Here is a 25643-nt window from a genome sequence, read left to right as displayed (position 1 = left end):
CATGGTTATAGAGGGTTTGTAGCCTATGTGATGGATACATGAGTGGCCGCAGAGAGGCCGAGTATATCGATAAGGTTCTGATAGTGCGTAAGTTCCCGAATATTTCTCCCGAGGAATTGTCGGGTGTGCCACCTGGTAGGAGTTGCATATTGATTTGATTCCGGGAGCGGCGCCTATTGCCAAGGTACCCTATCGCTTTGCACCACCAGAGAGGCGGGAGCTACTGGGGAAGGGATTCATCCGACCGCGTAGCTCACCGTGGGGAGCATCGATCCTTTTTATCAACAAAAAGGATGGTTCACACCGGATGCGCATTGATTACTGGGAGTTGAATCAGTTGACGGTCAATAACCGTTATCTACTACCGAGGATCGAAGATCTGTTCGATCAGTTGCACGGTGCATCTTGGTTCTCCAAGATAGACTTGCGGTCTGGATATTCTCATATGAGGGTGCTTGATGAGGATATCCCGAAGATGTCGTTTATGACTCGTTATGGGCATTACAAGCTCGTGGTGATGCCTTTTGGGCTCACCAATGCACTAGCACGTTCATGAATCTCATGAACCGAGTGTGCAGACCGACGTTGGATCAATCAGTGATTGTGTTGATTGACGATATTCTAGTGTATTCAAGATCCAAAGAGCAGCATGAGGAGCATCTGAGAGATCCTTGGAGTATTGAGATCGGAGAGGCTTTATGCCAAATTCTCCAAGTGTGATATCTGGTTACGAGAGGTCTAGTTCTTGGGGCACCTCGTTAAACAGAATGGGATATTGATCGATCCGGCCAAGATTGAGGCTGTTATGAGTTGGGAGGTGTCGAGATCCCCCTCCGAGATCTGGAGTTTTCTGGGGTTGGCCGGCTACTATCGAAGATTTATCAGAGATTTCTCCAAGACTATCGTTCCCCTCACCAGACTGACTCGGAAGGGAGTTGCTTTTACTTGGGGTCCCAAACAGCAGACCTCATTTGAGACTCTTCACCATAGATTATGCAAAGCACCGGTGCTATCCTTTCCATAGAGAATGGAGGATTTTGTGGTGTATTGTGACGCGTCTATATCAGGGTTGGGTGTGATGCTTATGTAGAGAGGGCACGTTATAGCATATGCATCGAGGCAGCTGAAGCCTCATAAGACGAGGTATCCCAGCCACGATTTGGAGTTCGGGGCAGTGGTGTTCGCCCTCAAGATATGACGCCATTATCTGTATGGATTTCGGTGTACCATATACACGGACCACAAGAGTTTCAAGTATCTGATGGATCAGCCCAACCTGAATATGCACCAGAGGAGATGGTTGGATGTGGTAAACGATTACGACTGTGAGATCATGTACCACCCGGGCAAGGCTAACGTGGTACCCGATGCTCTGAGCCACAGGGCAGAGAGTGCCCCGATTCGAGATATATGTATTAGGATGACAGTAATAACTCCGGTGTTGGCTACCATTCGAGAGGCCCAGTCAGAGGCTGTGAGACCGGAGAACCACAAGAAAGAGTGGGTGATTGGGCAGGTATCCGAGTTTGTTACTGATAGTCGAGGGCTTATGACGTTTCATGGTCGGATTTAGGTGTCGTTTATGGGCAGGGCACGTAGCATACTGATGGAGAAGGCACAGAGATCGAGATTCTCGATCCATCCCGGGGACACTAAGATATATTTGGACCTGAAGAGAGATTATTGGTGGCCCTGTATGAAGAGGGATGTTGCGTGGGTAGTAGAGAGGTGCTTGAGCTGTTGTCGGGTTAAGGCCGAGCACCAACGTCCGCACGGCAAGTTACATCCACTAGAGGTTCCCCAGTGGAAGAAGGAACAGATTTCTATGGACTTCATCACCAAATTACCGAGGACCGCGAGGGGTGTTGATGCAATTTGGGTGATTATGGACCGGCTGACAAAGAGCACTCACTTCCTTGCTATTAGTGAGAGCTCGTCTACGGAGACGCTGGCATAGATATATGTTAGAGAGGTGGTGTCACAACATGGTGTGCCGATCTCGATTGTGTCAAATCGAGATTTACGCTACATTTCCAGGTTCTGGAAGACGTTCCATGAGGAGTTGGGTACGAGATTGCACTTCAGTACTGCTTACCACCCACAGACGGATGGCCAGAGTGAAACAAGAATACAGACGCTCGAGGACATGCTTCGAGCATGTGTTATGGACTTCGAGGGAAGTTGGGACACATACCTACCTTCTGCTGAGTTTTCTTACAACAACAACCACCATTCGAGTATTAGTGTGCCTCCCTTTGAGCTTTTATATGGGATGACGTGTCAGGCTCCCATATGTTAGGGAGAGGTAGGGCAGCGAGTGATGGGTAGCACTGAGATACTGCTTATGACGATTGAGCAGATACAACAGGTCAGACAGAGGTTACTGACAGCCCAGAGCAGACATAAGAGTTATATGGATGGGCGGCGACCCGAGCTCGAGTTCCAAGTTGGAGACTTTGTACTCCTGAAGGTATTTCCTTGGAAAGGAGTGATCCGATTCAGGAAGAGGGGCAAACTGGGGCCCCCACAAATTGGTCCTTTCAGGGTGATCGCCCGAGTGGGCAAGGTAGCATACCGTTTACAGCTACTCGAGGAGTTGTGTCAAATCCATGATACCTTCCACGTATCTCAGTTGAGGAAGTGTACAGTCGATGAGACGGCAGTTGTGCCGCTAGAGGATATTTAGGTGGATGAGAGCTTGAATTATATTGAGAAAGCAATCCCGATCTTGGATCAAAAGATCAAGGTTCTAAGGAACAAAGAGGTTCCCCTAGTTCAGGTCCAATGGCAACATTGGAGAGGGTCTGAGTTGAATTGGGAGTCAGAGACGGAGATGGGGGAGTAGCATACAGAGTTGTTTGCAGAGTGAGACTTCTAGGGCAAAGTCTGATTCTAGTGGGGGAGAATTGTAACATCCGGATTTCCAGGTATCATAATTCATGTATTTACTTTTGAGTTAAGAAAAGGGACTCGACGAGTTGATGCCTAAACTCATCGAGTAAGGTCGTGACTCATGACTTGGATAAATGAATGGACTCGATGAGTCGATGAGTCGAATCGACGAGTCCACACTGTTGGTAGAAACCCTAAATGTTTGGGCCTGAGACCTATTTAAAGGCACTTAGGCCTTCAATTGTGGCTACCTTTCCAGAAGAGAGAACCCTAGTGAGCTTAAGTGTGTAGAGTGAGAGAAAGAACCATCTTGAGTTATTTGGTGTCATTTTACAAGAGAGGAGAAAAGCTCCAACAAGAATGACTAGAGGAGGTTGTTGTTCTGAGTTATTCAAGTAAGGAGCTTCATTCTGAGGTAGCAAATCGAATCCCGTTTCTTCTCTATTGTGTAGATTCCATTTTTGGGGTTAGGACTTGAATGACTTCATTTTTAGGGTTTTGAAAGCCTTAAACCCCTCTTTCAAGTTTGTGCTATAGATATGTACCTCTCTAGGTCCAAAGAGTCCAAATCATCTAGCTTTATGCAATCCCATTGGACTTTTGAATCTAGGTTGTCATTTTAAGAGTTATTCCACCAAATAGAGCTTGATGTCTGGTGCATGGACATAAAGATTGAACCTTTACATGACATTTGGATGTTAGAAGATCAGATCTATAGGTTAGAGAATCAGATCTTACCTTAGAAGATTAAATGAGTGTTGGCATGGAGGAAACACATCGAGTCCATAAGAGGACTTGACGAGTCAGATCGAGTTACCCCACATTTCATGATCAATGGTAACCCATTGAGTGAAAGGTTAACTCGACGAGTCGAGTAAGGCCTTAGGAGGATTCAAAAGACATGCATGGACTCGTTGAGCCACCCGAGTGCACTCGACGAGTCTGGTCAAAGTTGGACCATTGACTGAGTTGACTTCAGTTGACCTTAGGGTTGGTCAAACTGATTTAAGAAAGGTCAGGGAGGGGTAGAATAGTCTTTTATCCATTCTTAGATAGGAGGGTGTAACGAGTGTATTGATTAGAGATGTTATCATTTTGATAGGCGGAGGCTCGACCGGGGACTCGGGCATGAGAGTTTTCTAGACATCTTACTAGGTGAGTCTTCTCACTATACTTTACCAAGAGTGGTATCTATGTGCATACCGAAGGGTCTTATGTGTTATGTGCTTGCTTGACATTATGTGCTTTGGGATTTATGTATGCTATGTGATATTAGACCGGACCGGAGGGTCCAACGACTTACGAGACCAGAGGGTCCTCAGTCAGACCGGACCAGAGAGTCCAATGATTTAGACCGAACCAGAGGGTCCAACGAGCTATGAGACTGGAGGGTCCCGCTGATATACATTGACCTGAGGGTCTTATTGAGTTATAGCCTTGAGTGGCTTATGTGTTGTATGTGGTATTTTGGGGAACTCACTAAACATTTATGCTTACCGTGTTATGTGATATGTGTTTCAAGTACCAGCGAGGATCACGGGAAGGCACTGGCATGATCTGTACACACTGATGGAGTATTATGTATTATATATTTGAGATTCAGGGATATGTTTTACTAAGATACCATTTGATTCACTTGCGTTTGTGATTATTTTATGATATACGTTATGTTTTCAAAAAATGAAAATTTGTTTTGAAAATTCACATCGTTACAATATGAATAATAGATTCCAAGTTGTTCTGAGCGTTCACAACCATTCTAAACAAAAGTTGTATATTGTGAAGCATTCCGAGGGCTCAGAGCGGTTCAGAGAAAGACCACTACTTTGCTTTACTATGATGTTTTCAGAACGGAGTCTGCTTCTATCATTCCTAAGCCTTGAAGAACTCTATTAAAGGAAGGTTCAGACAAGGCTTCTGTAAAGATATCAGCTGGTTGATCAGCCGATCTTACAAGTGAATTTCAACATTGTTGTCCTCCAAGTGATCTTTTATGAAATGATACCTCAGTGCTATATGTTTAGTCTTGGAATGTTGCATTGGGTTGTGGCAAATGTGAATTACACTTTTGGAATCACAGTATATGGGGATTCTCTTCATATTAATCCCATAATCTCTTAAGTAAAAGCACCACTTTAAACATGACTCGCCAATCCTTTCATATATAAAAAAAGGGGAGAGAGGAGAAGAAAAAGAGATACCCTCTTTCTCAACAAAGAATTCAAGCATCTTCCCACGAGCCCTCCAAGCAGAACTCATCCCACCGGTGGCCAAGAAACATTCAAGCCAATCTTCACCAGTGATGTTGATCTTCTCTAGGGAATCAACCAATTCCTTGTCAGCGCCAAACAATATGGGGGCACGGTCGACGTACACCTTAGTCCTCGAGTAATTGAGTACCACAAGATCGTTGTTCACCCATAAGAACTTCTCTTTCCAGTTCTTCTTAGACTTATTATCGTGGATAAGAATAGGGACCTCCCTTCGGCGAGAAAGGGTTCAAGTCCCCTTGAAAGTAGGAACAGTCGGAAAGCGGCCTAGGGCACGAAAAAAGAGTTCAAATCCGACTATCTAGTTTATAGTGATAGGGGTCAACTCTCATACTGAAAACCCGTATTCCAGGATGATCAAGTTAAAGAAATTGGTGGTAGGAAAGCGAAGACCTATCTTGAACAAGGTGATTGGGATCCCAACTTTGACCTAAGGATGACTGTAAAAGGAGGCATCAGGCAAGGGGATTTTCACCCTGTGTTCAGGAACAAACCTGAACCATAATTGAAAAGATTCCCACTCTTCAGCAGTGAGATTTCTTCCCAAAGAGTAGGAAGTAACCAAGGAAGAGTTTGGAGGAAAAAATGAAAAGGTTTCTTTTGGAAATAAGTGTACAAGAAGAAAGATAAAAGGTTAGGAGGATGTGCTAGGGAAGGTAGAGGCTTAAATTCAAAGAAAGGGCCAGCGAACCGTCTTCATGATGAAACCACTGAACAACAGCGATTTTGCTCTACCATCAGCTTAAGCTATCAATAGTAGCTCACCACGTATATATGAGTAGACCAAAACAACTCTGCTACGTCACAAACGTAGAGGCCTACTGGTCTAAGGGACTTGTTGATGTGTTCAATTATAGTCTGTTGTCAGTTATTGGGAAACAACTCATAGACAGAGAGAATGATTTAAATCCATGTCTCATGTCTATACGATATCTAGAATGGAGGAATGTATGATCCCTTATCTAAAGGACGTGTTTATGATAAGATCAGAGTTGATAGCGGCATTTGAAAGCTACGATTGTTGATTAGGTTCTGAAGTCGTACTTGCAAAATAGTTATTAGACTTATCCAGGTGGGAGACTATTTGATTAGGTGTCTTAGCTCGTAACTATTTTGGTATGTACATGACCCCATTATGAGCATGGCCCTTTTGATTTGCCTTCACCATAGCAACTAATAGGATGAATTAAGGAGAAAGACGATTAATTATGATTTATTAATATATTATATGAAAAGTATATTAAAAGAGAAATCATATTGTTTAATTAATATTGATCAAGAATTCAAGGTGGAAGCCCACTTAGAAATTGTCCAGGCCTTGATTCTATAAGGATCTAAAGGGCTACTTGAAGGCTAAGCAATCCAATTAGGGTTCTGACTGAAACCCTAACAGCTCACCTATAAAGGAACCCTAAGGCTCCCAAAATTCGGCCCTATGTTATCCAAGAGTGACTTGGACGAATTTTGTGTCGGATAAGGTGTCTAAGTCCATAACTTATTTGGTATATACTTGACCCGACCGGCATGGTCCATTTGGGTTGCATCTCATCCAAACTATTATGGATAATTTTATGAGAGTTATACACATATGTTTATTAATATATTATGAGTTATAATATATTAATATGAAGTTACCTTATTTAATTAGTTTTAGTCTTAAATTAATTATGAATTAATTTAGAGATTAAAAGGAATACTAATTAAATTATGGGCTATTTGTTTTATATAGTGTGGGCTAATACTCATTTGTTAATGGGCTAGGCTTATGTGGAAGTCCATGGATGATCCATGGAGCTTTTAACCCATGGATCCTTGGAAAAGGAAAAGACATGGGTTATTAGGGTTTCACCCTAACCATGCACACTATATAAGCATGCTTATGGAGCATGAAATGGAGCCTAAGAGTAAACTAGTTATCTAGTGTGTGTGTGCATGTGTGTGGCCGAAAATACAAGAGTGTGTATACTCTCTCAAAGTTTTCCAAGAGTTTGTGGTGTTTGTGATTCCATTTGAGGCATTCACACTATTGGTGCTTGGCCCTCAAACTCCTAAGAACCCAACTCACCAAAAGGTATGTAATCTCTTCTAACTCTTTTATGTTGAAATGTTCCCCATGCCATGTTAGATAGGTTATAAACCTTGGAAAATTATTATTTTGCATGTATTTAGACAAACATAGATCCAAGGTTTATTAGGGTTGCATGCACACTTAGGAAGTGTTAGATTGCTCAAAACCCAACATTTTGTGCCTACTCCTCCCTCTCATAAGTCATCTTGTTGCTAATTGTGTTTGTGACTCCATTAGAGTTGCAACACTTGCAGCAATAGGCTTTCAAAGTCAAGATCAAGAAGGTTTGTGATTGTTATTGCTACATAACAATCAAGTTAATATTCCTAACCCTATTCATATGTGGTTTTCAAATTTGTATGTTAGTCAAGTAGGGTTTATTACTTTGGTATACAATGTTTTATGTTTACTTAGAAAAACCTAGATCAAAGTAATTAGGGTTGCATGTAAACCATAGGATTGATGTTATGTACATAACCCAAAAGTTACAAATGGTATCAGAGCTAGGGCATGGGTCGATGTCTTCGAAAAGAATATTGAAACCTAAAACAGGGGGTGAAGGTGGGCAGGTTCGTTGAACCCAATCGCACGTCAGTTGGAATGAGAACTAAACATTCCTTAAAGAAGGGTGTGAATTCCTTCTCTATCACAACACATTTTAACGCCGTGAGGGCAGCAGATCCCATAAGACCCCCTGGGAAGTTTTCGTGTCGGGAGCCCAAAGTGGACAATATTGTGATACGTGCCTGAGGGGATGTTACAAATGGTATCAGAGTTAGGGAATGGGTCAATGTGTTCGACGAGGACGTTGAAACCTACAATGGGGGGTGAAGGCAAGCAGGTTAGCTACACTTGATCCCATATCGATTGGGAAGGAGAACTAAACATTCCTTAAAAAGGGTGTGAATATGTTCTCTATCACAACGTGTTTTAAAGTTGTGAGGGTAGCAGATCCCATAAGAACTCTGCAGTTAAGCGTGCCCGGGCGAGAGCAATTAAGGGATGGGTGACCTCTAGGAAGTATTCATGTCGGGAGCCCAAAGCGGACAATATTATGATACGTGCCGGAGGGGGATGTTACAGAATATCAATTATTTGTGTCACCTAAAGTATAACATATTCAAGTGAATGATGGAAAAATAAATAGTTCTAGAGTAAATTACTGAAATCGTCCTATGGTTTGGTAAAATTACACATTTGGTCCCTAACTTTTTTTTTGCACTCAGATCGTCCCAATGGTTTGATTTTGTTGCATTTTTCATCCCCATAATTTGGTCAAAATTGCATGTTTGGTCCCTAACTTTATCTATGTAAGGGACGAAAAATGCAAAAAAATCTAACCACAAGGATGATCCGACTGCAAAAAAAAATTGTACGGGACCAAACGTGCAATTTTGACCAAACCATAGGGACAATTTCAATAAGTTCATATAAATATTTGAAGTCATCCAAGTCAGACTTCTTCAACTCGATGAGAATAGAGAAGCAATTTCTCTTTTAGTCTTCTGTTTCTTCCATAATAGAAACAACATCACTCATTTAGATCCTTTTCTGATTTCTGGGATCATTTTGTATTTCCCTTAACTGAACTATAATTCGATTTGAGTACACAATCTCTTAGAATTCCATTTATTTAATGCTTGAACATACTTGAAGTACTTTCTAGTGTTCAGATTGAATATCTGCTTTACTTGGTGAGACATCCAATGTGTTTCGTAATTATCCAAGACTTTCTGCAAGTTAAGGCTAATTACTCCTGTATGTTGTGAGGCACATCAATATCATCATAATAATACATCCAACAAAGAATCATGTGTTGGAATAGTGTCTAAGGCTGCAACTATATTTGGTAAGTACTTGACCCGATTGAGCATGGTCCTTTTGGGTTGCCTTCACCATAGCAACTTGACAGGATGATTTACAATGAGAGAAGAAATATTATAAGGAATAATAATATTGTTATTTGATTAATATAAGTCATAAATTAATTAGGAATTAATTTGGTGACTTAAAGAGATTAATTAAATAGAAGGGCATAAACTATCAAGTGTATGAAAGTTGTACATAGGGCTATAATCCCTTATGGATAAGGGGTGGATGATTTTGGGGCTTTGGATAGACCTTGAAATCTTCCAAGGCTTATCATTAGGGTATTGGATTGCTTAGGGTCTAAGTTATCCAATTAGGGTTTAAGGGTGAAACCCTAGGAGCCTTACAAGTATAAATAGACCCTAGGGGTCATGGAAAATCGGCACTCTTGTCTAGAAAGAAACCCTGGCCGATTTCTTCCTCCCCTCTCCTCTCTCTATAATCATCCTCTTGCAAGTTGGTGTTTGTAAGCCATTAGAGGAGTGACAATTGTGACTCTAAGCTCCAAGGACAAGAAGATTCAAGCAAACAACTTAAGGTAATCTTCTAGATCTGTTTTCTTATGTTATCACCTAGATCTATTGTTCCAAAGTCTTGGATTCAATGCATGTTCAATTAGAGAAACCTAGATCCAAGCATTAGGGTTTGTATGTGCACATAGGAATGTTCATATGGCCAAAACCCATTAGTGGTATCAGAGCCTAGATTGATTTCTATTGAATTGATGCATTGGTTGCTTGTTTGATGCTTGCGAAATTCGAATTTTGTCACCCTGCCTGATGAACTCGGCGAGTTCCATAGTGGACTCGGCGAGTCCATTGTGGTACTCGGCGAGTTCGAGCATCAGAAAGAGCTAATCTCGGGATTGCTTGATGTTTATCCTTTGGATACTTACCTTAATCATGTTAGGTCAATATAAATCCGATTTTAAGATATATTTGAATATATTCTTGACCTAATTGAAGATATTTATCAATTAATTAAATATTACTTTCCTTATGTGATAATTGATTAATTATTTTAATTAAATTGGTAAATTGTTTTGCAAGAAATAATTAAATAAATCAAATATGGATAATTATGTGATTAAATGTTAATTTAGATTATTTGTTATTTGATCCCCTATGTTTTGAAACGTTTAAAACCTGCCCTCAAGTTTTGAAATTTATGTTTTGTGATTAAAAGGTTTAATTTAGACAATTTAAATTTCAAACCCTAGAATTTTACAAGTTTAAAATTCAACCCTATACTAATATAATATTACAAGATTAATATGTATATATATGTATAATTAAAGTTCTAGTCTTACCGTTAGTAGGCCTCATTCACGAAGCCGGTCTATAAGGTGGGTATAAGGTTGTTGCCTATAAAATGGCGCTTAATGGGTGTTCACTCACACCCACCACTTGCTTGATCAGTGGAGGGTCGTTAGCCGAACGGGTAGGATAAGGCAACCTCATCTCCTCATTAAAAGTATAATATGAAATAAAAACTAGCTACATGTTTTTCAAAATTCCCAATCCTAGTTACTTTAGGAAAAGTGAATTGATGCAATCCCATGAAATTACACTTTGCACTCTTGCTAAGAAGTTAGTCGAGCGTGTGTGGTTTACCGGCACACTAATTGGTTCTAAGCAATGGTGGCAAAGGGTGATTCATTGTTTATCATAGTTCGATGGAGCGTGTGTTGTTTACCGGCACATCGAATAGGTGATTGTTAAAATGAAGGCACCATGTGAATTTGAATGGTAATTCACACCCACTTTGTGATCCTCGGTATCCCAGTCACAAACGAGAGGGGCATATCGAGATTTAAACATGCCATTGAAAATTTTCAATCAATCTCATCTAAACGTAGGAATTCTCAATACACTTAGATTTAAAGTTATGTTTTATGGTGGAGAATTAGTGAATCGTCATTCACTTACCTTCAAATTGTTTGCATGTTAGATTACGGCATCCCTTTTCTAATATGTAAATATTGTTGTTGGATCCTAGCCCTAATTTTTCTTGGGTAATAATTAGGGATTCAAATTCTAATCTTTCTTTGTCCTTTCTATTTGTAGATGTCAAACGCGAACAACGTTGCTGCTAGCTCGTTCACATTGATGAGCCTTTGCCAAAAGTTGACTTTCGATGGGATGAACTTTAGCGAATGGATAACATACATTCGCACGATTGCTCGCTACGAGGACAACGAGTATGTCCTCGATGAGAAGCTCGAGAAGATTAATCCAGAAATCACCACTCCGGCTGAAATCACCGCTTTTGAAACTCATGAGCGTGATCTAACGAAGGTACATTGCATCATGATAGCCACTATGAACTCCGAATTCCAAAAGTCCTACGAGGACATGTATCCATACGAAATGCACCAAGACTTGTTGGAGAGATACCACCAAAATGCAAGGTAGGAACGTTACAAGATCTTCACTAACATGATCTCCGCTAAAATGGGTCATGGTGAATCTCTAACCGTGCACCTGCAAAAGATGCAAAGGTATGTCGATCATCTTCGCAAGTTGAATGTTGACTTTGGGGAAGACTTGGCAATCGACATGGTGCTTCACTCCTTGCCTCCGTGTTACAACCAATTTAGGATGACCTACCACATGAATAAAGAAGAGGTCACCCTAAGTAAGCTCCAAGGTCTCCTTAGGTTTGCTGAGAGCAACCTCAAGGACAAGTCTATTGCACCATCTCCCAATCCACCCGTTGCTCCTGTTTTGGCCATTGGGAAAGGAAGAGGCAAGAAGAGAAAGGCTCCATCTAAGAGCCACCGCAAGGGAAAGTCCCGAGATGGTTCTTCCTCTAGTGGGACCAAAGTTGACCCCGCTAAGCCTTACCCTAACCCAAAGGAGGCAGAGTGCCACCATTGCCACAAAATAGGGCATTGGAAGAGAAGCTGCCCAGAATACCTGCAAGCTATCAAGGAAGGAAAGATCAAGCCGTCTTTCGCAGGTATTTATACAATTAAATCTAATGATTCATCTCATGCTATTTCTTGGGTCCTTGATACCGGTTGTGGTTACCACATTTGTTCTGAATTGCAGGGACTAAGAAGAAATAGGGATGTGGGGCATGGAAGAATAAATCCAATCATGGGGAACAGAAGATCGTTGCCTGTGACCAAGATTGGAGTGTATTCTCTAGTGCTTAGGAATGGTTTATGTTTAGATTTGAACAATTGTTGCTATTCACCAGAAATGGCAAGAAAGATCATTTCATTTCATGGTTTGTTTAGAAAAGGATTTATATTTTCTTTTAATAATGAGAATGGTTCTATTTGTGCTTATCTAAATGGTGTCTTATATTTTGAAGCAATACCATGTAATGGAATTTATGAAACTGTTATGATTGTAGATAACCTAGGAAATGATGTTTTATGCATGGATTCTTCCAATAGTATGGATAGAGCATCCTTGTGGCATTGTCGTCTTAGACATGTCAACAAGAAGCGCATAGCCCAACTCCAAAAGGATGGAGTGTTGGAGCCATTCAACCTTAGGGAAGATGACACATGTGAATCTTGTTTACTTGGAAAGATGACCAAGTCACCCTTCACTAGCACATGTGAAAGGGGTGAGGATTTATTAGACCTAATAAATACCGATATATGTGGACCCTTTAGATCCACCACAAATGATGGGAACCGCTTCTATGTGACTTTTACCGATGACTATAGTAGATATGGGTATATCTACTTAATCAAGCAAAAGTCAGAAATGTTTGAAAAGTTCAAAGAATTCAAGAATGAAGTGGAGAATCAATTGGGAAAGAAAATCAAGATGATTCGATCTGATCGAGGAGGAGAGTACCTAAATCTTGAATTCCATGACTATCTGAAAGAGTGTGGAATAGTTTCACAATTGACGCCACCTAGGACACCACAATTGAATGGTGTGGAAGAAAGGCGTAATCGAACCTTGTTAGACATGGTCTGCTCTATGATGAGTCGTGCTTCACTATCTATCTCATTCTGGGGGTATGCCTTAGAGACTACTGCCCATATCCTTAACCGAGTCCCTACTAAGAAGGTTGGCAAAACACCTCACGAGATGCGGACATGGAAATCTCCCTCGTTAGCACATATCAAGGTTTGGGGTTGCGAGGCTTTCGTAAGACGAGATACTCACGACAAGCTCGAACCTCGTAGTGAGCGATGTATTTTCATCGGCTACCCGCATAAATCCTTTGGATATCTCTTCTATAGACCAAAGGACAATGTTGTCTTTGTTGCGAGGAGAGGAGTTTTCCGAGAGTGAGAACTCATAAGCCAAGGAGACAGTGGGAGGAAAATCGAGCTTGAAGAGATTTAAGAGTCGATAGATGAAGGAACCTCTACCGCTGGCCCTCAACCCGAGGAGGAAACTCTGGTTGAACCGATTGACAAGTCCTTACCTCTTAGACGTTCCGAAAGAGTTAGAGTTCAACCCCAGTTATATGGTTTTCATATTACTACCGAAGGGGACACATATATTAGTCATGGTACACTAATAAATCTAGACGAACGTAATAGCTATAAGGAAGCCATGGCAGGTCCGGAGTCTGCGAAATGGAAAGAGGCAATGGACAGCGAGATCCAATCCATGTATCACAACCAAGTTTGGAATTTGGTTGATAATGTGCCCGGACGTAAGACCGTTGGGTGCAAATGGATCTTCAAGAAGAAGACCGACGTGGATGGAAACGTACACACATATAAGGTGCGATTGGTTGCGAAGGGTTTTACTCAAGCTCCCAGATTTGACTATGATGAGACCTTCTCACCAGTTGCGAATATAAAATCTATTAGAGTGACGCTAGCGATTGCCGCATTTCATGATTATGAGATTTGGAAAATGGATGTCAAAACCACTTTCCATAATGGGAAGTTGGCTAAGGATGTTTACATGGCTCAACCAGAGGGTTTTGTTAATCCAAAGAATCCAAATAGAGTGTGTAAGCTAGAGAAGTCCATTTATGGACTTAAGCAAGCGTCTCACAGATGGAATCTTTGCTTCGATGAGAAAGTCAAAGAGTTTGGATTTGTATGAAGTGAAGATGAATCATGTGTATATGTCAAATCCAGTGGGAGTATAGTTAGCTTTCTCGTTTTGTATGTCGATGACATACTGCTCATAGGAAACGACATCCCAACACTACAGGAGATTAAGTCCTGGCTCGGGAAGTGCTTCGCTATGAAGGACCTCGGAGAGGCTTCCTATATTATGGGAATAAGGATAGTGAGAGAACGAAGTAAGAGACTAATAGGACTTAGTCAGAACACTTACTTAGACAAACTACTAAAACGTTTTAGTATGGAAAACTCAAAGAAGGGAGAATTACAGATACAATATAATGCCAAGTTGAGTAAGACTCAAAGTCCGAGTACCGAAGCCGAAATAGCATAAATGAGCCGAGTACCATACGTTTCCGCAGTTGGCTCAATCATGTATGCTATGACCTGTACTCGCCCTGATGTAGCCTTTGCTTTGAGCATAGTTAGTAGATATCAAGGGAACCCTGGCAGAGCCCATTGGATTGCAGTGAAGAATATCCTTAAGTACCTTCAGAGGACCAAAGAATGGTTTCTAGTCCTCGGAGGGAGTGATGACTTCAAGGTGCAAGGGTATAGTGATGCCAGCTTTCAGACCGACAGGGACAACTACCATTCGCAGTCGGGCTGGGTGTTTACCCTGAATGGAGGAGCAGTAACTTGGAAAAGTTCCAAGCAGGAAACCGTAGCTAATTCAACATGCGAATCAGAGTACATCGCAGCGAGCGAAGCGTCGAAGGAGGCAATATGGTTGAAGAACTTCATCAGTGATCTTGAAGTTGTACCTACCATAAAGGAGCCCATAGATATTTTTTGTGATAATGAAGGAGCGGTTGCCTTGACCAAGGAACCGAGGGATCATGGTAGATATATAGACAGAAAAATATCACTTTATAAGACATTGTGTAGAAGAACGACAACTCGTGGTGAAGAGGATATCATCAGAAGATAACCCAACAGATCCGCTTACGAAAGGACTGAGTTGGGTTAAGCACTGGCAGCATGCTAGGAGTATTGGGCTGAAGGATGATATTAGTATAGATTACATAGCATTAGAAACGTATAATAGATAAATGTAATTAACATTTGATGATTAAATAAAAGAGTATTATTTATCAGTAATGTTACTGTCTAATGTTAATTATTTAACTATTGTTTCACTTTGCATGTTTTGACTTCTAGAATAATTGAGTTTATTAAGAATAATCGAATTATTCAAATTGTCCACAATCATTCATATATTGGAAGTAGGTATGAATGAAGATTTTCATGAATTGGTGTGTAGATTGTCTAAATGGTATTAGACATAGCAAAAGTTTGCTGCAACGTTCGTGAGTGCTTATGAACTAGTTTTGAGCATTGGAACAAACCCGCGCTTGCTGGAATCACCTTATGGAATGTGATAAAAGGGTGATCGCAAGATGATAATATCATATGGTCTTAAAACCTAGATATATGATTTGTTATTTGTTAATTGGTTGTACATTGATAATGCGAAACCGCATCAGTAAATTGATGTTATAAAATGCATTGTTATGTATAGTTGATTAATGAATAAGTAAATGCATAGAAGTCGAAGTTTCTCTGTTACTTTTATCCTAAGAGGGTAAAAGAGATATCTCGGCCGCTCGATGATTTGATTTGACTTATGTATCGGGCCCGATCAGAACTGAATTGATGTGTTCGATTAAGTTCCATGTCAAATAAATCTGAGATCGAGAAACCAATTGCGAGACAAAATTGGTTCCATAGAGTTGTCAGCATGATATCTAAACAGAGGACTGTACGATCCCTTACCTAAACGACAAGATTGTTGAGATCAGAGTTTGACAGTGTCTTTGAGAGCTACGATTGCTAATCGGTATAGTTACTAGACTTATCCAAGTGGGAGACTGTTGGAATAGTGTCTAAGGCTGCAACTATATTTGGTAAGTACTTGACCCAATTGAGCATGGTCCTTTTGGGTTTCCTTCACCATAGAAACTTGACAAGATGATTTACAATGAGAGAAGAAGTATTATAAGGAATAATAATATTGTTATTTGATTAGTATAATTCATAAATTAATTAGGAATTAATTTGGTGACTTAAAGAGATTAATTAAATAGAAGGGCATAAACTGTCAAGTGTATGATAGTTGTACTTAGGGATATAATCCCTTATGGATAAGGGGTGGACGATTTGGGGGCTTTGGATGGACCTTGAAATCGTCCAAGGCTTATCATTAGGGTATTGCATTGCTTAGGGCCTAAGTTATCCAATTAGGGTTTAAGGGTGAAACCCTAGGACCCTTACAAGTATAAATAGACCCTAGGGGTCATGGAAAATTGGCACTCTTGTCTCTAAAGGAACCCTGGCCGATTTCTTCCTCCCCTCTCATATCTCTATAATCATCCCCTTGCTAGTTGGTGTATGTAAGCCATTAGAGGAGTGACAATTGTGACTCTAAGCTCCAAGGATAAGAAGATTCAAGCAAACAACTTAAGGTAATCTTCTAGATCTGTTTTCTTATGTTATTACCTAGATCTATTGTTCCAATGTCTTGGATTCAATGCATGTTCAATTAGAGAAAACTAGATCCAAGCTTTAGGGTTTGTATGTGCACATAGGAATGTTCATATGGCCAAAACCCATCATCATGATCAGACAGACTGGCTTGCAGAGGTTATTAAGGTACGAGATCTTTCAATATATATAATTTCTATTTATCCATAAGGTAGAACCTCAAGATACTATACCATTTTTAGAAATTATAACCATCAAATGTTACTATCTCTTGAAACTCAACAATATAGAGATTTTATAAGGCATAAAATTATAAACAGTTAATCAACAACATTTACCAAAGTTTCATTTAGTATTTTCAATATTTAGTCTTTAAAAATTTAATACTTTTTATTGTTTCTTAAATCATTAATTTATTAAAGTCTAGGATCCAAGTAATGAAACAAGTAAATGGTTAGGTGACCTTTATCCCATAAACTTAACGTGACAACTCGATATTACGATTCTATGTAATGAATTAAAAAGCCAAGTATTGTAATTACTTTTGAAAATAATGAAATTAACTTTGAAAATAAAAGGTACAAAAGTCTCTATTTGGTTACCTACTATGTTAGATATCATTAAACCTCGAGCGTACATAAAAAGAACGTCCAAATCTGACTTCGTATGAGGAAGTTGTGATTTTTGAGAATTCGGTATACCAATAGACAGCTAAAAACTCAAAACAGAGAGCGAGCGACTTTTGGCCGGAATGGCCTAAATGAGAATCGAAGGTCTCAACAATGGTATTTCAACGGTAAAAAGTCTGGCAAAAACATATATCGGATAAAGAAGTTATGGATTTCTAAAGAACTTTTCTTACCCTGACCTTTTAAAAATAAATAATAAAAATTATTTCAAATTTTGCCAATGGAGTCTAAACAAAAGTTGTAGAGCTTAGTCTCACCTACGCGTGGATATAAAGAACATCGAAAACGGATTTCGTATGAAGAAGATATGAATTTTTGAAGTTTACTAAATAATTAAAATATAAATTTAAATCAAATTTCGGTATTATCCGAAGGGGGAGTCACCGGGCCAATCTGAGTTACGCCCAGCGTACTCGAGGACTAGGCCTCGGAACGTCCACATCGCCCCTATACGAAGCTATGCCCAGTCCCATCCGAGGCAGTCGAGGATGCGGTCACGGATGACGCGTGCGTACGCCTAGCGTAACCGCGTACCGAGGCGGTTCCCAGCCCCTATAAAAGGGATGTGAGAGTTCCGGGGAAATTTCTCATTTTCTCTCATCTTTCTTGCATTTTTTCCTCGTTTTTTATGCACGTGATATCCCGAAGCCCCGGTTTCCATACTCAAGCCTCGAAGTTAGTTTTACGCTCTCGAGAAAATCCGCTTTCTCAAGTCAAAGTTCTGCTCGGTTTTCATCTCGCCTTCTTCGATCTTTCAAGTAAGTTCATACCCCTATAAACTACGTTTTTAACAGTTTAATATTAAAAGAATGGGGGGTGATGTAAGTAAACACACGGTTATTATTGTGTGTAACCTAAAGTTTCTATATATAAACTTTTTATCTATGTAATCATATGTGATTCATGACTACTACATGGGAATTTTCGTGTGCAATATATATCCTCGCTAATATCTTGTCATTTGGAAATAAAACATGTTTATATATATACATATGTATACGAACCAAACACTTTATTTATACTTTAAGTATATGTGATCATTTATATCACTATAAATGTTATACTTTACGTAACAGGTGAATATTACACTAGGGTTTACTATACGAACGAAACACATTTTGAAAAACTATAATAAGTATAGTTTACGAGGAAATCATGAACATTTCCATACTAGGAACACTACATCAAAGAGATATTTTCATATACAAGAGCAAATAGACATTTTCATACGTAAATTTGTTTTACACTAAATTTTGTGAGACATTTCACCTACTTTCGAGTATGCATTTAAAGTCCTATATTATATACCATAATCCCTTGTAGGGGGAGCGTGATACTTATGTATAGATCTATACGGGACTGAAAATCCCACACCTAAGCTGTTAGCTACAGCTAGGCCAGCAAGCCTGGGGTGACAAATGTCATAACTTTCCAACGCCTGAAGAACGTTGATATAGGCATCCTGGTCAAGTAGCATGGTTATAAGACTCACATGGAGTATTAAAAACACATTGATTTACGGGGTTTTTCAAATGCCTTAACGATTTACACATAAAACTGCTATTTTAGGCATGAAAAGCACTACTGCATTATAGTTTTGGAACAATCAAACTACCATCTACTATAGTCGAAAATATGGGGATTTCTAGGAACATTTAACATGAACAAACCATTTTCATTCTTTTTCATATAAACATTGTCACTAAATACTTATGAACTCACCAGCTTAAATGTTTACCTACACTTTCAAAACCACTTCTATTTCTCAGGGATTCGGTAGTACAGGTAAACTGCAGCTTCTGAAGAAGGGACGTTGCGGCGTTAGTTTAATTTCATTTTAAACATCATATTGTAATTTCTTTTGAAACGAGTACCTTTCAACAATCTAAACTTTTAAATTATACATGTGATGGTTGTATTTCTTTCTTTACTATGTATTCAATTGTTACGATACTACATGAAGTCATCCACCCTCGAACGATTCCGCCGTTCTGGTTTTGGGGTGTGACAGATTTGTATCAGAGCATTGTTTATAGTGAACTAAGTATATCGAACCACATAAGATATACAAACTATAAATGCATAGGGACTCAAGGTCTCTGACAAAACATTTTTACACCTAAAACCTCGATTCATTTAATATAGATTATTTTGGGTCGTAAAAGTACAAATACACGCATACAACGATATATTTTCATTGTTAAAACTATACAAGAAGTATTAAGACGAGTTGGACACTACGATTAGTTCTTGATATATGTAATCGAATTTGGGACGAATATAGCCTGATCAACTATATTTATCCGAGATTGGACTAACGTATGTCGAGGAATGTTCATAGTGAGCAACAAGGCAAAACTTACCAAAATAAACACTAGTATCAAACATACAAACTTAAATACTATAGGAGCATTTGGTGCATGAAATAACTTAATCAACATATGTGGTGTTACATCTTTTCAAATTTTTTTCAATTCTTATAACCCTATTCTCGTATAGTCAAACAGCTGGATTCCACCCACCAGGGGACCCGGCCTACCCGAACCAACGCAATGGAGGATGGGTAGAGGAGGATCACGAAGAGGATGAAGAACCTATCGAGTTGGAGGAAGGGGATGACTCTGGGACGGACTCAAAACCTGAAGTAGTCGACCCTCCAGCTGCTCAACCTCCTGCTATTAGGAGGAACTTCCAAGGACCGACTCCCGTTTGGGGAAGTCACCGCCACCATTGGAGGCAACAACAAGGGATGTGTCCTCCCTACGGTATGTGATGGGACTTCTACGACATCAGGGGTGGAGGTTCAGCCGACCGAGCACTCCTGGTCATGGTGGGCAAACTAGCCAACCAGTCCTATCAATTCGGGGTCCAAGCAAACCGACTTCGCGAAGTCAACGTGGAAGGACAAGTTCACACTTCCAACATCCGTCGACTGGATAGGTTGCAAGATGACACCCATCTCCATGCTGACGCATTCCAAGCACAAATAATTGTTGCCCTCGCAGAGATGAGCGAACAGTAAGTTGCCTTCGATAGGCGTCTTATGGAAGTAAAGAAATCAGATGCGGAGTCAAGCTCCAAGCGCAACCTATATCGCAAGTAGTGCTTGCTAAATCCCAAAATTTTGTTATAGAATAGGAACCCGGCTAAAAGTCTTACTTTTCTTTAACTTCTGTATCGGAGATCCTTAGAAGGGTTGAAAATTTTCCTAACTCCAAATGTAACTCGGCATGTGTTTAATATATATGAAGAAATTCCGATGTGTGTAAATTCTTTGACTACCACTCAGATTCATAAGTTTATCTAACACTATGCAAACTTTTATTATGAGTCAAACTCTAAACCATGGGTAGTTCAGTCGAATTTATAAATTGATAAAAATGACAAATTTATTAACAAACTAAAAACTTATGTTCTTCATTCTATGTCTTTATCAGCACAATGTCGACCCGTAGATCTACACGCTGTGTCAACAATGCACCACCTCCACCACCACCCCCTCCCACGGCGGAAAATGTCGCATTGATAGTTGCGGTAACGGCTGCAGTAACAGCTGCAATGGTCCAAATGAGTAACAATGGTTCTAGTGGGGGAGTAAATAGTTCTACAAATGGCCAACGTCAAGGTCGCCCAGGGGATTGTACATACAAAGATTTCATGAATAGCAAACCCATTACTTTTAATGGGGTCGGAGGAATAATGGCTCTATCACAGTGGATAGAGAAAACTAAAGCGGTTTTCGAAATTTGTTCTTGTCCAGAAGGGAACAAAGTGAAGTTCGACGCTTGTACATTCTCTGAGAGAGCTCTGAAATGGTGGAATGGCCATGTCAAGTCACTAACGCTAGTAGTGGCTAACTCTATGGGCTGGGAGAACCTAAAACAAATTTTACTACAGGAGTACTATCCACGGGGCGAATTGCAAAAGCTCGAACAGGAACTTTGGGGCCTTATCATGGTAGGCTCAGATATCATGACCTATACCAATAGGTTCAGTGATTTAGCAATCCTTTGCCCAGGAATAGTTGCTCTAGAGAGCAAGAAGATCGAAAGGTACATCTGGGGACTGTCACCCCAGATTCGAGGGAGTGTTCAAGCTTCCAAACCAATAACCTACGATAGCGCCAAACAATTGCCACAAGCTCTCGTAGACCACGGGGTTTGCCAAAACTTTGCAACTACCGCACCGGAACATCCACGAGGAAGCAACAACAACAATGGCAATACCAACAACAACAAGAGGTTCTGGAACAAAAGGAAGAGTCAACCTTCACAGGAACCTTCCAAGAAACAACAGGTTGTGGCAGTCCATGCCGCTACTACCCCCACTGCTGCACCAATTACTACTACACTAGCAAAGCCATATGTTGGAAACCTGCCGAAATGTAGCAAATGCAATTTCCATCACATAGGAAATTGTCGGGAGATACATTGAAACAACTACAACAAGAAGGGGCACACTACTCGTTTTTGTAGAGCACCAGCACAACCGATCACCCAAGTCCAAGGAGCCGGTGTAGGCCAGGCATGTTATGGATGCGGTGAGGCTGGACACTACAAGAGAGAGTGCCCTAAGGCAAGGAATGATGGTGCCATAGGAAGAGTGCTGGCAATAGGGCACAACAAAGCAATAGCTGATCCCACGGTGGTTACGGGTACATTTCTCCTCAATAACGCTTATGCATGCATACTCTTTGATTGTGGTGCGGATAGGAGTTTCGTGAGTCATAAATTAGCATATACTAAAACAGAACTGTAAAAAACTCAATAAGATATTCACAGTAGAAATGGAAAACGGTAGAATAGAAAGCACGAATGATATGTACATAGGCTGCACTGTAACTCTAAACGATCATTCATTTCAAATCGATCTAATGCTGATCACTATAAAGAGATTTGATGTGATCATCGGTATGGACTGGTTAAGCCTACCCCATGCCAATATTCTTTGTCACGAAAGGGTCTTTCGCCTAAACCTACCAAGCAGCGAAACTCTTGTCATTTATGGTGACAACCCGGTACCAATTTACAAATCATCTCTTGCGTCAAAGCCCATAAATACCTACGTAAGGAGTACTCTGCCTTCTTAGCCCACGTGGTAGATAAGGAAAAATAAACAAAGCGCATCAAAGACATTCAAGATGTCTGCGATTTTCTCGATATTTTCCCTGAAGATCTCCCAGGAGTTCCACCAGAATGACAAGTCGAGTTCAGAATCGATTTAATTCCCGGAGCTACCCCAGTAGGTAAGTCGCCGTATCGTCTGGTGCCCGCTGAGATGCAAGAATTATCCATCCAATTAAACGAACTGCTCAACAAAGGGTTCATCAGTCCAAGTTTCTCACTGGCGGTGTTCATGGACTTAATGAACCGAGTGTGTCGTTCATTCTTGGACAAATTTGTGATCATGTTCATAGACGATATACTCATTTATTCAAAGAAGAAAGAGAATCATAGTCAACACCTCCAACAAGTCTTGGAAACACTAAGAAAAGAGAAGCTATATGCAAAATTCTCAAAGTGCGAATTTTGGATTCGGAAGGTAGATTTCCTAGGTCACGTTGTTAGCAAAGATGGAATACACGTGGACCCTTCCAAAATCAAAGCAAGCAAGAACTGGTCAGCTCCAAGAAGCCCAACGGAAATCCGACAATTCTTGGGCCTTGCTGGCTATTACCGTAGATTTATACAAAACTTCTCGAAGATTGCTAAGCCACTCACCACCCTGACACAAAAGGGTGTAACTTTCAATTGGGAAGGAAAACAAGACACTGCATTCCAAACGCTTAAGCAAGCGCTATGCAGCGCACCTATATTGTCCTTCCCAGAAGGAACAGAAGACTTCGTAGTCTACTGTGACGCATCAAACCAAGGTCTTGGATGCATACTAATGCAACGAGGTAAGGTCATCGCTTACGCCTCAAGACAACTGAAGATGCACGAAGTCAACTACACTACCCACGATCTTGAACTAGGAGCAGTCATTTCCGCGCTAAAAATCTGGAGACACTATCGTTATGGCACAAAATGCATGATCTTCACCGATCACAAGAGCCTTCAGCACATCCTTAACCAAAAAGAACTCAACATCAGGCAGAGACGATGGGTTGAACTACTGAATGACTACGAATGCGAGATTCGCTATCACCCAGGAAAAGCGAATGTAGTAGCTGATGCCCTTAGTCGGAAAGAATACTTAGGTCGCCGAGTGAAATCCTTAACCATGACGATCCATTCACATCTGTCCACACAAATCAAGGAAGCTCAGAGGGAAGCCTTGAAAACAGAGAATGTGGCAGGTGAAGCCCTAAGTGGAATAGACAAGAATCTTGAAGTCAAGGGTGATGGAGTCCATTATTTCATGGATCGAGTCTGGACACCGAAGTTTGGTGCATTCAGAGACATAGTCATGAACGAGGTTCATAAGACTCGATACTCCGTGCATCCAAGTTCCGACAAGATGTATCTAGACCTCAAGAAACTGTATTGGTGGCCGAACTTGAAAGCAGAGATCGCTACCTATATAAGCAAGTGTCTGACTTGCACTAAGGTAAAGGTAGAGTACCAGAAGCCATCGGGATTACTGCAACAACCCGAACTACCCAAGTGGAAGTGGGAACGGATAACGATGGACTTCATAACCAAATTACCCAAGACAGCAGGTGGACTAGACACCATCTGGGTAATCGTTGATAGATTAACAAAATCCGCACACTTCCTGCCAATAAGAGAAACCGACAAGATGGAGAAGCTAGCTCGAACCTACATCCGAGAGATTGTGCGACTACATGGTGTACCAATATCCATTATCTCCGACAGAGATAGTAGGTTCACCTCGCGATTCTGGCAATCGTTACAAAAATCTCTAGGAATAAGGCTCGACATGAGTACTGCTTACCATCCACAAACCGATGGTCAAAGTGAGAGGACATACAAACCTTGGAAGATATGCTAAGAGCGTATGTAATCGATTTTGGTAAGGCATGGGATACCCATTTACCACTAGTCGAATTTTCATACAACAATATCTATCACTCCAACATTAAAGTTGCTCCATTTGAAGCCCTCTATGGCCGAAAGTGCAGATCACCACTGTGCTGGACTGAAGTAGGTGACACACAACTAGCCAAGGGACAAGTACCCGACATCACTCTCACTAGCCCAGAAATCATAAGAGAGACAACTGAGAAGATTGTACAAATTCGGGAACGACTAAAAACTTCAAGAGACAGACAAAAGAGTTATGCAGACAAAAGACGGAAACCCTTGGAATTTCAGGTAGGGGACCGAGTTCTATTAAAGATCTCACTCTGGAAAGGGTTAATACGTTTCGGAAAACGTGGGAACCTAAACCCGAGGTATATTGGACCATTCGAGATCCATGCAAGGATCGGCCCGGTAGCCTACAAACTTCGTCTACCGCAGGAACTCAATAACTTACACCCTACCTTTCATGTGTCAAACTTGAAGAAATGTTTCTCCGATGAGACCCTCGTCGTCCCTCTAGACGAAATCGAAATCAACGAGAGTCTCCACTTTATATAAAAACCAATTGAAATCATTGATAGGGAAATTAAAAGAACAAAACAAAGCCGCATACCCATCGTGAAGGTCCACTGGAATGCAAAGCGAGGACCTAAATACACCTGGGAACACGAAGATCAGATGAAACATAACTACCGACATCTTTTTCCCTAATCCACAAGTGTTTTTCTTACATTAAATTTCAGGACGAAATTCCCTCTAACGGGGGGAGGATGTGACAACCCGATATTTCGATTCTACGTAATGACTTAAAAAGACAAGTATTGTAACCACTTTTGAAAATAATGAAATTAACTTCGAAAATAAAATGTACAAAAGTCTCTATTTGGTTACCTACTATGTTAGATATCATTAAACCGCGAGCGTACATAAAAAGAACGTCCAAATCTGACTTCGTATGAGGAAGTTGTGATTTTTGAGAGTTCGGTATAGCAATAGACAGCTAAAAAGTCGAAACAGAGAGCGACCGAATTTTGGCTGGAATGACCTAAATGAGAATCGAAGGTCTCGACAATGGTATTTCAACGGTAAAAAGTCTGGCAAAAACAGATATCGGATAAAGAAGTTATGCATTTCTAACGAACTTTTCTTACCCCGACCTTTTAAAAATAAATAATAAAAATAATTTCAAAATTTACCGACGGAATCTAAATGAATGTTGTAGAGCGTAGTCTTACCTACGCGTGGATATAAAGAACGTCGAAAACGGAGTTCGTATGAAGAAGATATGAATTTTTGAAGTTTACTAAATAATTAAAATATAAATTT

This window comes from Lactuca saligna, chromosome 8, assembly GCF_052625555.1.
Source record: "Lactuca saligna cultivar CGN05327 chromosome 8, ASM5262555v1, whole genome shotgun sequence".
Lineage (NCBI taxonomy): Eukaryota > Viridiplantae > Streptophyta > Magnoliopsida > Asterales > Asteraceae > Lactuca > Lactuca saligna.
This window is presented reverse-complemented; position numbering follows the sequence as displayed.